Genomic DNA, 13198 nt, shown 5'->3' on the forward strand with positions numbered 1-13198 from the left:
ATTTGCTTTACTTCTTCTTATTAAGATTTCTTATAAAGACAGATCCTTCGTTGGTTCGCTCTTATACCAACTGTAATGTGTCCACCTGTTTCCCTTCAGGACACGTCTTAGCAGTCCATCAGAAAGAGAGTCTAAAAAGCTCCACCCGGCACTCCCATGGAATGTTACGGGGTTTGCGATCTAGGACTTTCCGCGTCTCCTACGTAGCGAAAGTATTCCGGCCGTTCCCACTTAGGACCGACCTAATTCAAGGTTTTCCCTAATGGTCATTTTCCTAAACGGCAACTAGCGTCGAACCCCAAGTGAACTACTTTATGTAGAAAACGCCAAGGACGAAGTGGATTCATGCTGCACTTGGTTCAAGGAGAATGGGAAACGAAAGGGATGCAAGGCTCGACCTCTCTGCCCATAAGGCATAGTCCCATTCCGTTCCCCTAAAATAGCATAAATCGGGATATTTGTTGTTACCTAAACTCTAGGTCAGCGTCCTTGCTGTTCATTTCTTTTGAGAAGAGCTCCTTGCTGTCCATTACGATTGAGAAAAGTTCCCGGCCAACCGGGACCACCTATCCATACGACGGACCCATGGCCACATCCACCACACTTTCCTCAAGGTTGCTTTAGTTTTCTAATTACCTACCACATTTAGTTAGACACGCATCAAACAACTTCATTAATTAGCCAGTTAGACACTAGTTTTTTCACGTAATCTTAGCACTTGACATAGAAAAGCAGTGTCAAACAAATTTCTTTTCAATAGGTTATCTTATTTATCTTTGGAATACATCTATAAAATCCAGCCACAAGGCTTATCCATAATCCACTCGAAGGAAGCTATCCAGCAATCCACAGGGATATCTAATCCAAGATTCCACCCGTAGACTAGTATGCGGGCCTCGGGATCCAATCTCGAGTCACGTTGGCCCCTTGTGTAGGGCCCGGAAGGCGAGGGATTTACGGCCAGAGCCCCCCTGGCACCCAAGCGTCCTCCTGCTCCAAGTAGTGCTTAACGGAGAGACCTCACACGGCGGGTTCGGTCCACGTTCCTGGCGTGGCTATCAACCCCCTTGGTTAGGGTCAGACAGACAGTCAGGGGTAACTGAAGCTGCCTCTCCCTTCAGGCCTTCAACTTGAAGCATTAAATATCTTTCCATCCTTTAGTTCCTTGAGAAAACAATGCAAACATTGCTTTATAAACTGTTACAAGCACAATCAATTCCAGTGGTCGTTTATTTGGCCAAGTGCTGAGTGAATCCTTTTTCCCGAATGCATCCAGCATTCGATCCGGGAGAAATTGCGACTTGGCAAGTTCCCCAAGGGTTTGTTTCTTCACCCTTTTGTCCTTGGGTTAGAGCCATACCCTATTAACCCAACTTAACCAATACCTTAGGTTTCATTAACAATAAATTCTGGTGACCATGTCGCTCTAAATCATTAGCTGATCCTTCGCTTTCAAGCACATACCTAATTTCCCTTAACTTGGAAAATTTCTCCCAAGAAAGGTGTTATAACAGGATGACTATTCATCCTCTTGCAAGTTAAACTTGTGCAAGAACCTGCCAACCTCATTCCAAGGAATGGCAACTCTCCCTTGTGGCCAAGTCACAAGACCATGGGATCGCTTTGCCCATCGAACGGTGTTTCCCAATCAAGGAATCATGATTAGATAAGAAGCAGGGTTTAGGATGTCATCTTACCTATCCCACTCCTAATTGCACTAGGCCGACATTCCAACATAATGCGAGTTTCATCATTTGAACGAGTGATCCTTAGGGTAGAAACCCTAGATCGTTTATTGCAAGTGCGTCCAATTGTCCCTACATTCCGTGAATGTGGGTAGGACCTTTGGGTATGAGGGTTTCAACTTGGCAACAAGTGTGAAACTAAACCGAGTCTTTATCGTGCTAAAACCTAGTTAGCACTTGGGGTATTTATCGTATCGATTGAACCATCCTATGTCGATTCCTTGCGGTTTAGTAGATCCAATTTACTTGTCTTGCGACAAGGATGAACCAATCCTAGGGATGTTAACTTGATCTAAAAGGGGAAAACTAGTTGCATTACGTCACAATTCACGTAAGCACGCGATTCATTGCCTTTACATACGACTAGATTCACAATCCCTAACTTTTCTTGTTAAGACCAAAACACATGTTAAATTTTGGCATAACCTCAATTGATCCTACTAGGACATGCATTCACGATTCATGCCACTAAGCTTTTAAGATTTTATGCTTAAATGAACCATGCAACCTTTCCCTAACTACATCTCTTGATGAATGAAATTCTTCATACGATGAATGTGCATTATACAACCTTTCCTAGCTAGTACGTAGTTAAATGATATTCATGCCAATTGAAGCTAGAGTTAACCTATTTCATGCAACCCTTAAAATCTTTTCCATGCTTTGCTATTTCCTACGGTTGATAATGACTTCCTTAATGAATCATTACGAAGAAGATTTGTCTAAAAATGCGACATGCGATTTAATCTTTCCATGCCTAATCAAAGGTGTACTACAATAATTTCGACCTTGTAATGATAGTCATTAGTTGTTCTAGACTCGTCACTTTGCAATGCACAAAAGGCAACTTGCTAATAAGGTCCTAAGATGCATAGGCACCTTATGTATTTTTTTTTGTTCATTCCATTGAAGTACCAATGACCAATTTTGTATCATGAGTTAATTCTAGTAAATTCTAAATAACCAATTTATTTCCAATTTCATTTAGCTAGGTGGATTTGACAAGCATAAGTGCATCCTAGTCCATGAAGTAACCATGCATAATTGCAATACTTCTACGTGAAATCAAAAATAGGAAGAAAACCTGGACTTATGGGCTCGGTGAAATGTCCACATGAATTCTAGGAGATGATCCTCCTGCAGGTGCACCTTGACTTTTTAGAGGCCATCGTAGACGTGATTTCGGCTTTTGGTTTGCCTTTGCAGTTTAGGAATTTACTCGCCTTGGTTCACAACCTAAAATCTTTTCCCGTCTCCCTCTTATGCAGAGATTCCCTTTGAAGTACGGACCCTTGAAAGAAGTACCGGCTTGCGGGATTTGGCTTATGGAAGGCCTTTGGAGCTTTGGGCCTTTTTCGAAAAAGGAGGGGGTTTGCGAAAGGGCTCTTGTGAAGGGCCTTGTGGGAATGGAGACTTTAAATCCCGCCGGGCTAGGGCTAGGGCCGGCCTTATGGGGGATTAGTAGAAAGGGGGCTTTATAAGCTTCCTCTTCTTCTCTTCAAAGACCCGGGGGGGAGGGGGAGGGGGTAGGAATGGACTTATGGGAAATCTAGTGGGAAGGGGGGCTTCAGGAAGCCCCCTTAGGAGCTTCTTAAAGAAGCTTCTAAGAAGCTTCTGGGATGTGTAGAACACCACGTGGAAAGAGGGAGGGCAATCGTGGAAGAGGAATGACAGCGTGAGGATGGCGGCGGCTGTCAAGCCACAGGTGGCAGACTTTGCGACAGCAGTAGCGACGTTTGCAAAGGGGCGGCGTACTCAGGCAGCGACGGCTCCCTCTCCTCCTCAATGGTGCAACACCCGACCTTCAGCACAGTGACCTCTCAATCTCCCCCTTTCCTCCCCACTAGGGGGTTTATATAGTCCAAGGGGGAGAGGGGCCTCCCCCATGTGGCCCTTTGCATGGCTCTCTCCCCCCCTGCTCATGCAGCCCACTACTAGCCCATCCCCCCACACTCCCTCTCCTCCAGCTGTGCATCGGTTGGGGAAAAAGGGATAAAATTTTTTTGCAATAAATTGCACGTTATCCACTTAACCTCCTCCCAAGAGGGTGTTTCCCCGCGGTTTAAGCGGTTTTAAACCCTCAGCTCGGTTTGCCAATGTAGAGTCCTTGATTTCTCGTGTGCGGGTTACAGATTAACTGTTGGCACTGAAGATAACCTTTACACGAGTTTTACACGGTGCGAGGGAGGTCGGTTTAATAATATTTTTAAGTGGAAATATTACATCTTCAAAGAGATTTTCTCTACTTCACCTTGCATAACATTAATAAGTTACATCTAAATAAAAGCATACAAATTGAGGACATATTGCATAGAACATCTATATGGCATCTTCCATACATATCCAGAATATTTAAGTAAGCTCTAAATGTGAGTAATAATTTTGACACTCTCTATTGCATTCAATGACCACTAACAAAGGGAATCAATCAAGGCCTTCATCATCACAATAATCTTCATTGTGGTCAAAACCTAGTACAAGAGACATATGAAAAAATGTGTGGGTACCTTAATGATCAACTTGACCTTATTACAATTCACACATCCCTCACAAGGCAAGACAATAGGAGATGATGTCTAGTGTTTTACTCTAAAACAGAAATACCTACTACTTTCACTATTACTAGTACATAAGATCAAAGATCTACAAAATTCCAACCCGTAAAGCTTAATTCTTGTGTAGCATAAAGATAACTCCAAAGAAAAATGTGGCACTTGTCAAAATATGGAAGATGAAATTTACCACAAAATCACTAAGGTTGCACATTGCACCTATCAAAATGAAATGTGCATGTGACCTCAGAGACAGTAGCACTTTGGGTCAATTTGCTGCTCAAAAATGTGCCTATGCCATAGTCCATTAGTGCCCATTTCATAGGTATCCTATAACCTCCATAGTAGTAGTTGACTTAGCACTCAAACCTATAAAGCTCAAAACATCAGAGATACAATCACGGTCTAACTCAGAAGGCCAAGAAGTAGTAAAAGATAATTAAGAAGTCTAAATCTTCCAATAGGAGATGTAAGAACAAACTTATGGGTATCATAATGATTAGCTTGTCCTTATTACACAATGTGAGAGATATGAAAAATTCCATGATTAGCCTGTCCTTATTACACAATGTAAGAGATATGCTGAATTCCAACCCATGAAGTGTTTTTTTTTGCACCATAAAGATAAATCCAAGACACCATGCTCTTATCAAAATGAGAGATGTGATTTACCATAGAAATATTGGTTGCACATTCCACTTGTCAACATGAAATGTGCAAATAACCTTAAAGATATTGACACTCTAGATTAGTTTCCTTCTTAGAAATGTGCCTATGAGAGAGACCCTAAATTAAGCTTTATTTCAATTGGGAGGGTAGCATACTTTGACTGCAACTCTAGTATCTCCTTCAATTGGTAAGCAATTTTGGAATGACTGAACATCAGGGCATGAGCTGCACTCATAACAATAGTATGATTAGTTGGGCCCAATTACATTCTTCTCTCGCAACTTCATCAAGGCAGATAGTGCCATGCAAGTGTGTGGGCAAGTAAACACTTCAGTCCTATTAGCCAAAGCACCAACATCCATTAGTTCTTCTTTTATAACCTCTTAAAATCTTGTCAAAATCTCAAAGGGCATAAACTGCATTATCAATGGATACTAAATCACTAGTTTGAATAGCAGATGCAAAAGTGGGGTTGGCCTTGATATGTGTATAATTATTCCACCTAGTATTATAATATAGATGCACTAGATTGGCATTTGTTGTTGTAGCTTGTGCACTAACTAGCCTGGGAATCCAATTAGTCAAGACAAGTTCTTTGCACGTAATAAACCCCTAACACAAAGCATAGATGTTCCCATGATTGCTTTGAGGTACAATAACCCAATGAGGAATGTCCTACTCAAAATCTCTATGGCTATAGTTTTCTGGCCTTCCAAGTGAAGGCTTTATAAAGAATTAGCCAAGTATATGTGCATTGCTTCTATCACTTCTCATAATAGATGCAAGCACCTATCAAAATTAGTGTCCAAGCTCAATAAGACTACCGCATTGGCAATTTGTTGCACCAACTGGGCAATTCAGATTTTATTTGCTGGGAAAACACAATAAGAGGAATGCCAGTTGCAGCAAAATAAGTTGAAAGTGTTACACATGTATCAATAGTTGATGCATAGGTGACATGAATGAGAGGCTTATTCATTTTCCTTAACCTCTTCTCTTGATTCAACAAGACCGTCATGCCAAGATCCTTAAAGCTCCTCATGTGACTAATACCACACTACTTCACCCACAAGTCATTCAAATTCAACATCCCATTGTCAAATTTCCGTGCATGGAAAAAATTTGAGTTCCCTCGAAAATAATTTACAATATCATCATTGTCCATTTAAGGAAGTACACACTTTTCATTACTCCAAGCACTTGATCCAAAACGGCCAAGTAGTTTTACTGACATAGGAATCAAACAGAGTTCAAGTACTTCACATCATATTCCTTAGGGCCTCCATATCATGCTCAACATCAAGAAGCAAACCATCCTTGATTTTGTAAATGACCTTGTCCAACAAATACCCCTCGTCGATAGGGTCATATGGGCTTGATGCTAGGAGGCATATTACACGGTGGATTCCGTGCCTCGGTGGATTACGTGAGGTTTTATGGTGGATTCCGTAAACTTTTATTATTGGGGCTCACACACAAAGTGGATTCTTTGTGCGAGAAGTTGATGGGGACGCCTATCCTTTTCGGGCGTTTTGTTAATTTAGTGTGTACATGGGTGATTCCATAGCGGGTGATTCCGCAAAATACATATTTAAATTAATAAATGCTTATGAGTTTAGAGTGCGTACTCGTGATAAATTAAGGTTAGGATTGATTTCTAACCAATTGATTTATTTATGTAGTTGAAGACTGCTAGGTATTCACTTTTGTCAGTTTAATTGTATTATTTTACTAACGATTGTGAATGCTTCAGTTGATGTGTAGAGATAGCAACAGTGGCGGTGCAAAGCATTGGAGGATAGCGTGTATTCTGGTGCACAGACTGGATGCCGTAAGCACGCGTAGTGAGCATCAGAAGGTCCCCAAGAACAAAAGAACTCTACTTTTTGCACACAAATCAATGTAGAAAACATGCATGACATGAACAAGAGACCAATTGGGTGCAATCTCCCCCCATGCCTTGCTTGTGTGAGCGCTCCACAAAGCATGTATTTTTATGTATTAATCATCTTCAAGCTCAAATAATAGCCTAAATTACAAAATAGCATGCTTTTTGCTTTTGAGTTTGCTTTAGTGCCAAATAGAAACAAAGCTAATGGGCGCCCAAGAAGTCAGGCATACCCAATACAATGTCCAAATACAAATATCTAAATCGTGCACCCACACGTATACAAAAATAATAAATAAATATTAAACGCCTTGATAAATAGGCACGACAAAATATAGGCACTATGCCTAAGGTATGTGCCCATCAAAATATAGATGATAAATCGAATACACGCTATCCTCCAATGCTTTCCACTGCCACTGCTGCTATCTCTACACATCAACTGAAGCATTCACAATTGTTAGTAAAATAATACAATTAAACCGACAAAAGTGAATACCTAGCAGTCTTTAGCTACATAAATAAATCAATTGGTTAGAAATCAATCCTAACCTTAATTTATCACGAGTGCGCACTCTAAACTCATAAACGTTTATTAATTTAAATATGTATTTTGCGGAATCACCCGCTATGGAATCACCCATGTACACACTAAATTAACAAAACGCCCGAAAAGGATAGGCATCCCCGTCAACTTCTCGCATAAAGAATCCACTTTTTGTATGAGCCCCGATAATAAAAGTTTACGGAATCCATCGTGTAATATGCCTCTTGGCATCAGGGCTAAAAGGAACTTACTTGGCAGAGAAGGTAGTAGGCGGCTCGAACAAACCATGGTGGCATGCATTGTCACAGATGTTGTCAGTTGCCTTCTTTTTCCTAGAGGCCAAAGTGGAAGAGGCGAGTCTCCATGGGTGAGCAGATCTAACGAATAGTGCTATGTTCAGACACCACCTTTTTTTATTGGTTTAGCTTTAAAAAATTGTCAAAAAATACTATTTGTTAACTCTTCTTACTAGTTTAGCTAGAAAAAACATTCTACAAGCTACATTAGATAGATAACTATGTTATTCAATATTCTCTTTGGCCTTTGCATGGCAAAAAAGTCACATGTGAACAAAAGCATAATACTTTAGTTGTGATTTACCATTGCACACCCTAGTAAAGCAAGTGAATGACCTTTGAATGGAGTTTGTAGTAGGTGCAAATTTGCATTCGAAATTCTTCTGAGCACTTCATAGCTATGATAAATGCAAGTACATCCTACACATTCATTGAAACATGAGCAAGGGAAATTTTTATTTTAGTGGCCCTAATGCATGCAATTATTTCAAAGTTGTATCAACCATCGAATGCACCCATCAAAATGGAGAAAAAATAGACAATCCCAGTAACTCATTATTGTGATAAAAGAAGCCTTTACACTAAAAACTTGTCACCATAGCCAACAAATAAGCTTAATCATAGCCCCCAAATAACCTTAATCATCCCCATATTGCCAACATCTTAGAAGAGCCTCTAGAAAGCTACTTGGGATAGCTACTTCCACTCTAGACACCATCTTCAAAGAAGCACCAATGTCAATGTAGCTCATAGGCATACCTTCGAGGTCCACCATCTTTTAGCACATACCCTAGAAGAACCTCAAGATGACCACAATGTGCCCATACCACCATAGCAACCAAAGAAGCTTTATCATCAACAGATTTTTGACATCTTAGAAGAACCTCTAGAAAGCTAGTTGGGATAGCCACTTCCACTCTAGATACCATCTCCAAAGAAGCATAAATGTCAATGTATCTCATAGACATACCTTGATCATAGAAAAGGACCATAGAACCATATCTATCTCACATGCAATCTGCTCTAATTGAAGCATAGCATGCCATGGAATCCTTGGTACTGGAAGCTTGCTTTCTTGGCTATTTACCCAAAGTTGGATCAAGCAAATCCCTTTCATATATATAACCTTGGACCATATATCCATACACGATGTAGATAAGCACTTGTACTGTATCACCATGAAGGCCACTATGGATGAAATTGCACTACAAGGTGAGAGGGATATAAGGCTGGGGAAGATAGGAAATAATGATAATAGGAGTTATCATGCATTACTTGGGCAGAGAAGGAAACGATTACATGCACTTTGATGTGACAAAAACATACTGAAAGGTTGTTGGCATGTAGTGCTTGTTAATTTTTTGGCCTAGCAAAATTAATTCTGCCTCTAATAGGTGTGATAAATTAGCTATAGGAAAAGGCAAAGATGCAACTAAATAGTCCATAAAGGCACATTATGTCATGGGAGTCAAATAATTCATCAGTCATCCTACTAGTAGCAAGTTGAGAAAAGGAAAGGCCAACCATGCTGAGTGAAGAAGTGGCTAGCTCGTAAGGGCCAACTTGGGCAATATGGTGCAATAATTAGCCTTGGTAATCATCTAAGTGCAACTTCATTCTTTGTGGATACAAAGATTTCCCAACAAAGGATGCTTATCTCCATAGTAGAACATATAGATTACCATATAAGTGGTCTACATGGATGGGGTTTTGTCCATCCACCTAAATATGCAAGTTTTGTAACTACTAGGACCATGAGATGCATAGTGGTAGTTGCTGATACAAGGGGCCCAACAATTGTCATACCACAATATGTGATGTTGAAACATTCAAATGGAGCTACCATTGTTGGTCTTATCTACAAATTCTTCTAGAAAATCCAACTAATGACGTAGAAGCCAGATACAAGTGGCAAAAACAGTTACATTAGTATATGGTTATTAAGCTTTTAGTTCTTGCATTCAAGCTAGGAAGTGAAACCCCACTAACAAGAGCAAATTCTTACAAGTCAAATAGTACTACAATCTTTACTTACCAAAGGATATGTTGTAGTGAGGAGGGTTTGCTTGTGTGTGTTTGGTTTTCCATTCTCATATACACTAGTCAAAAGGACAACTAAGACATCTCTTTATCTCATTAGTATATGCTAATGTAGTGCTACTTTTCTTGTTCACTCATAAAGATGAGATTATAAAGAAAATTTCATCGTTACCATCATTATAAAGAAAAATATGTCTAATTGGTCTACACCATAAAGGTCTCTATAAAATGAGTTTATTAAGCTTATTTCACCTTCCCATATGCACACATGGTTGATGTTCACAAAAGCTAAATGCCTACTCATTTGTTTTCAAATAACTTGTGTGTGCAGTGTAATAGAGTTGCATTATAATCCATAACTAGTCCACTATGTTAGAAAATGCTTGCTTGCAAGTGTTAAAACTTAGCTATAGAAGTCTTTTGATCTTCTTTTAAACATCCTTAATCACTATTTTGTTAGTACACATGCATGAGTGCATATCCCTATATGGAGAGGTATTTGGAAAGGTTATATGTTTAACATGCATACATAGACATGTCTACACACACATATAAATGTGTACCCATGTGTAACTTGCACGTGTAATGCTCATCCCCTTGAGGCGGTTACTCTTGAATATGTGTGTATCACATGGGTTCAAAATAAGCAATTTAAAAAATACTATTTTTACATTTTTATACATAAAGAACGGTGTCATATAAAGGAGTTACTTATAGATTGAATAAATAAGGGTTGTGTTTTATTCTGAGGGGGTGTAGCTATAAAAAATCATCTATATAATATGTGCTGAAAGGCTATTAAGAAATACCTTTCTTTGCATGCTATAAGGCCATAAAAGGACCCTTTCTACTTTACTAAAAATATGTGTTTTTTTCGAAGTAAAATTTAACAATCATTTTTGTAAATTTTACTAAGTAAAATACATTTTTCTTTGAACTCACGTGGTAATTTACATGTTCTATAAGGTGGACTCCTTAGGGTTTTATTCAAGAAATATTCACACATAAGATTATGTATAAACAGGCCTTGAACGCACATGATACAGAGGGGATATATATAGTGAACCCTTCGAGCCCATTCTCCACTTGCACATATCTATGCACACGTGCACACACACACAAATAGAGTTGTTGAGAAAATTCCTAAACCAAATCAAATATACATAATATAACATGATAGAGAAATTTTAAAGAGATCATTATGTATATCTTACTATTAACTTGTAAAATAAAAACTTAAAACTAAGCAAAACAAGAACTTGATATGTGTAATCTGAGTAACTCATTTCTTGAAATTTATCTAAATTTCTATATTATTTTAGAACTTTATAACTATTCCTATGTAAATTTCCCATGTGATTATTATATTTGAACTTAGCCTCTCTACTTTTACCTTAGCTGGCCCTTATGATTACATCACCTTGTTACATTGTAGGATAGTGCTTCCCATAAGAATGGAACTCTTGACCTTGGGTTTATTACACCATCTCACTACATTCTATCTAGCAAGTCTTGGGTTATATTGCATTACTTTGCACATTGCAAGAATAGCATTAGTTTATGCTACCAATCGCAATATTAGATGGGTTAATGATATAAATATGAAAATCCCGAGTCTCACACCTTGTAGTGGTCATTTTCCATAAACGGGCAACGCTCATGAAAACATGTTTTCTATCCATCTTTGTAAAAACATCATAGACGTTGGAATTCAATAAATTAAGCGTGTGACAAGAAACCCGATGAGAAATGGTTAACTACCAAGTCGTAGGCGGGAGAGACCGGACGCATTCCATGAACGCGTGGACGACGACTTCATAGGTATTTTGAATAAGATAAATACTTTCTGCATACACGTGGGTTTAAAAGTAGAGTCTCTTATTTTAATGTTAATCAGGCCGGACAAAACTTGCTGTGCGACGAAAAACCTCCCCGCGTGAAAGACCTGGTAAACAAGCTCATGACCTGGTATACGAACGATTATCCACGCATCTACCTCGTACTACTTATATGGAATCGAAGGCTCCATCTTCCCACCATGCGATCAGCGGTGCAGCAGTTGCTCATTCCTAGACGTTAGAAAGCCGCGCTTGTGCTTGCGGAAAAGCGTGCTCTGGTAATACAGTATTCGTTGATCGGAAGAGGTTAACTAGCTAGTAGAGAACCATTCGGGCCCCTGCTTTCTCATAGCTACCGTCCTGCACTCACCATACGCAATACTGTATCCATGGCATCATCACTAAAGCTGGCTATGCTAATTGTAGCTATCACGTTGGCGCAGCAGCTCGTCCACCCGATAACTCGCACTGAGGCGGCGGACGAGGACCCCTTGCAGGACTTCTGCGTAGCTGATCAGGGGGCGCAGGCGGCCGGAATCACAACCGTGAACGGTCTGCTGTGCAAGAATCCCCAACAAGTGCAGGCCAAGGACTTCGCCTCTCCTCTGCTTCGCCAGCAAGGCCAGTTTAACAAGGCGCTCGGCTCCGCTGTGCAGCTGGCGTCGGCCCTCACCTTCCCTGGACTCAACACCCAAGGCCTGTCCGTGGCCCGCATCGACTTCGCGCCCAATGGTGGGCTCAACCCTCCACACGTCCACCCGCGTGCCACCGAGGTTCTCTTCCTTGCCGAGGGCACGCTTGTGGTAGGCTTCGTCTCCACCACCAACAACACCCTCTTCCATCAGACCCTGTACAAGGGCGATCTCTTCGTCTTTCCCCGCGGTCTCGTCCACTTCCAGATCAACCCGGACAAGAAGAAGCCTGCCCTCGCTATCTCCGCGCTCAACAGCCAGAACCCGGGCACCTCCCAGGTCGCCCCCGCTCTGTTCGCCGCCAAGCCTCCCCTGCCCGAGGACGTGCTGGAGACCGCCTTCGGCATCGACAAGGACGAGGTTTATAGCCTCATTAAAAGCGTCGCCACCACACAACCGTGATGGTACTAATACGTGTCACACCATCTCAACACATCATTGCTGCACAGTCGAGGTTCCCAGCCTCATTAAGGGTCGCCACCACACTCCCGTTATCGTGCTAATATATCCGTCATCACCGCCCTCCCGTGGTCATCCTGATATCTATGTCGCAGTAAGTTAACACATTATTGCTATACATGAAATCAATATTCTTAAGCATTATTGCTATAGAATCGATATTCTTGCCATCACCTTTCTTTGATACTGTGCCCTAATTTTACACGCAACACCTACAAATTTGGAAATCATAAAAAGTAATCCATTCAGAGATCACAAAAATTTGAGGTTTCATGTTCCATGATTCCCAAGTTTATTTATGAAAAAAAATATCAAAATGGGAAGCACCAATAACGTTATGCAAGAAAAGCCCTTCTACACAATATAGTTACCATGAATATTGCAAAAATCGCTATTATTACTGCCTTATCAAATTTTCAAACTTCTCTTTATGCAAAAGAAGCACTATGAATTTTACTAAAAAATACCATTC

The 13198-nt window shown here is 40.4% G+C and overlaps 2 pseudogenes; one reads left to right on the forward strand and one right to left on the reverse strand.

The window, feature by feature from the left end:
* Window positions 1–5069: 5069 nt before the first annotated feature.
* LOC148034837 (threonine synthase, chloroplastic-like) lies at window positions 5070–8472 on the reverse strand (annotated as a pseudogene).
* Window positions 8473–11792: 3320 nt separating this feature from the next.
* On the forward strand, window positions 11793–12669 carry LOC148034838 (germin-like protein 8-2 pseudogene; annotated as a pseudogene).
* The last annotated feature ends 529 nt before the right edge of the window (window positions 12670–13198 follow it).

This window comes from Lygodium microphyllum, chromosome 6 (assembly GCF_053477565.2).
Source record: "Lygodium microphyllum isolate KBCC chromosome 6, Lygodium_microphyllum_v1.1.10, whole genome shotgun sequence".
Taxonomy (NCBI): Eukaryota; Viridiplantae; Streptophyta; class Polypodiopsida; order Schizaeales; family Lygodiaceae; genus Lygodium; species Lygodium microphyllum.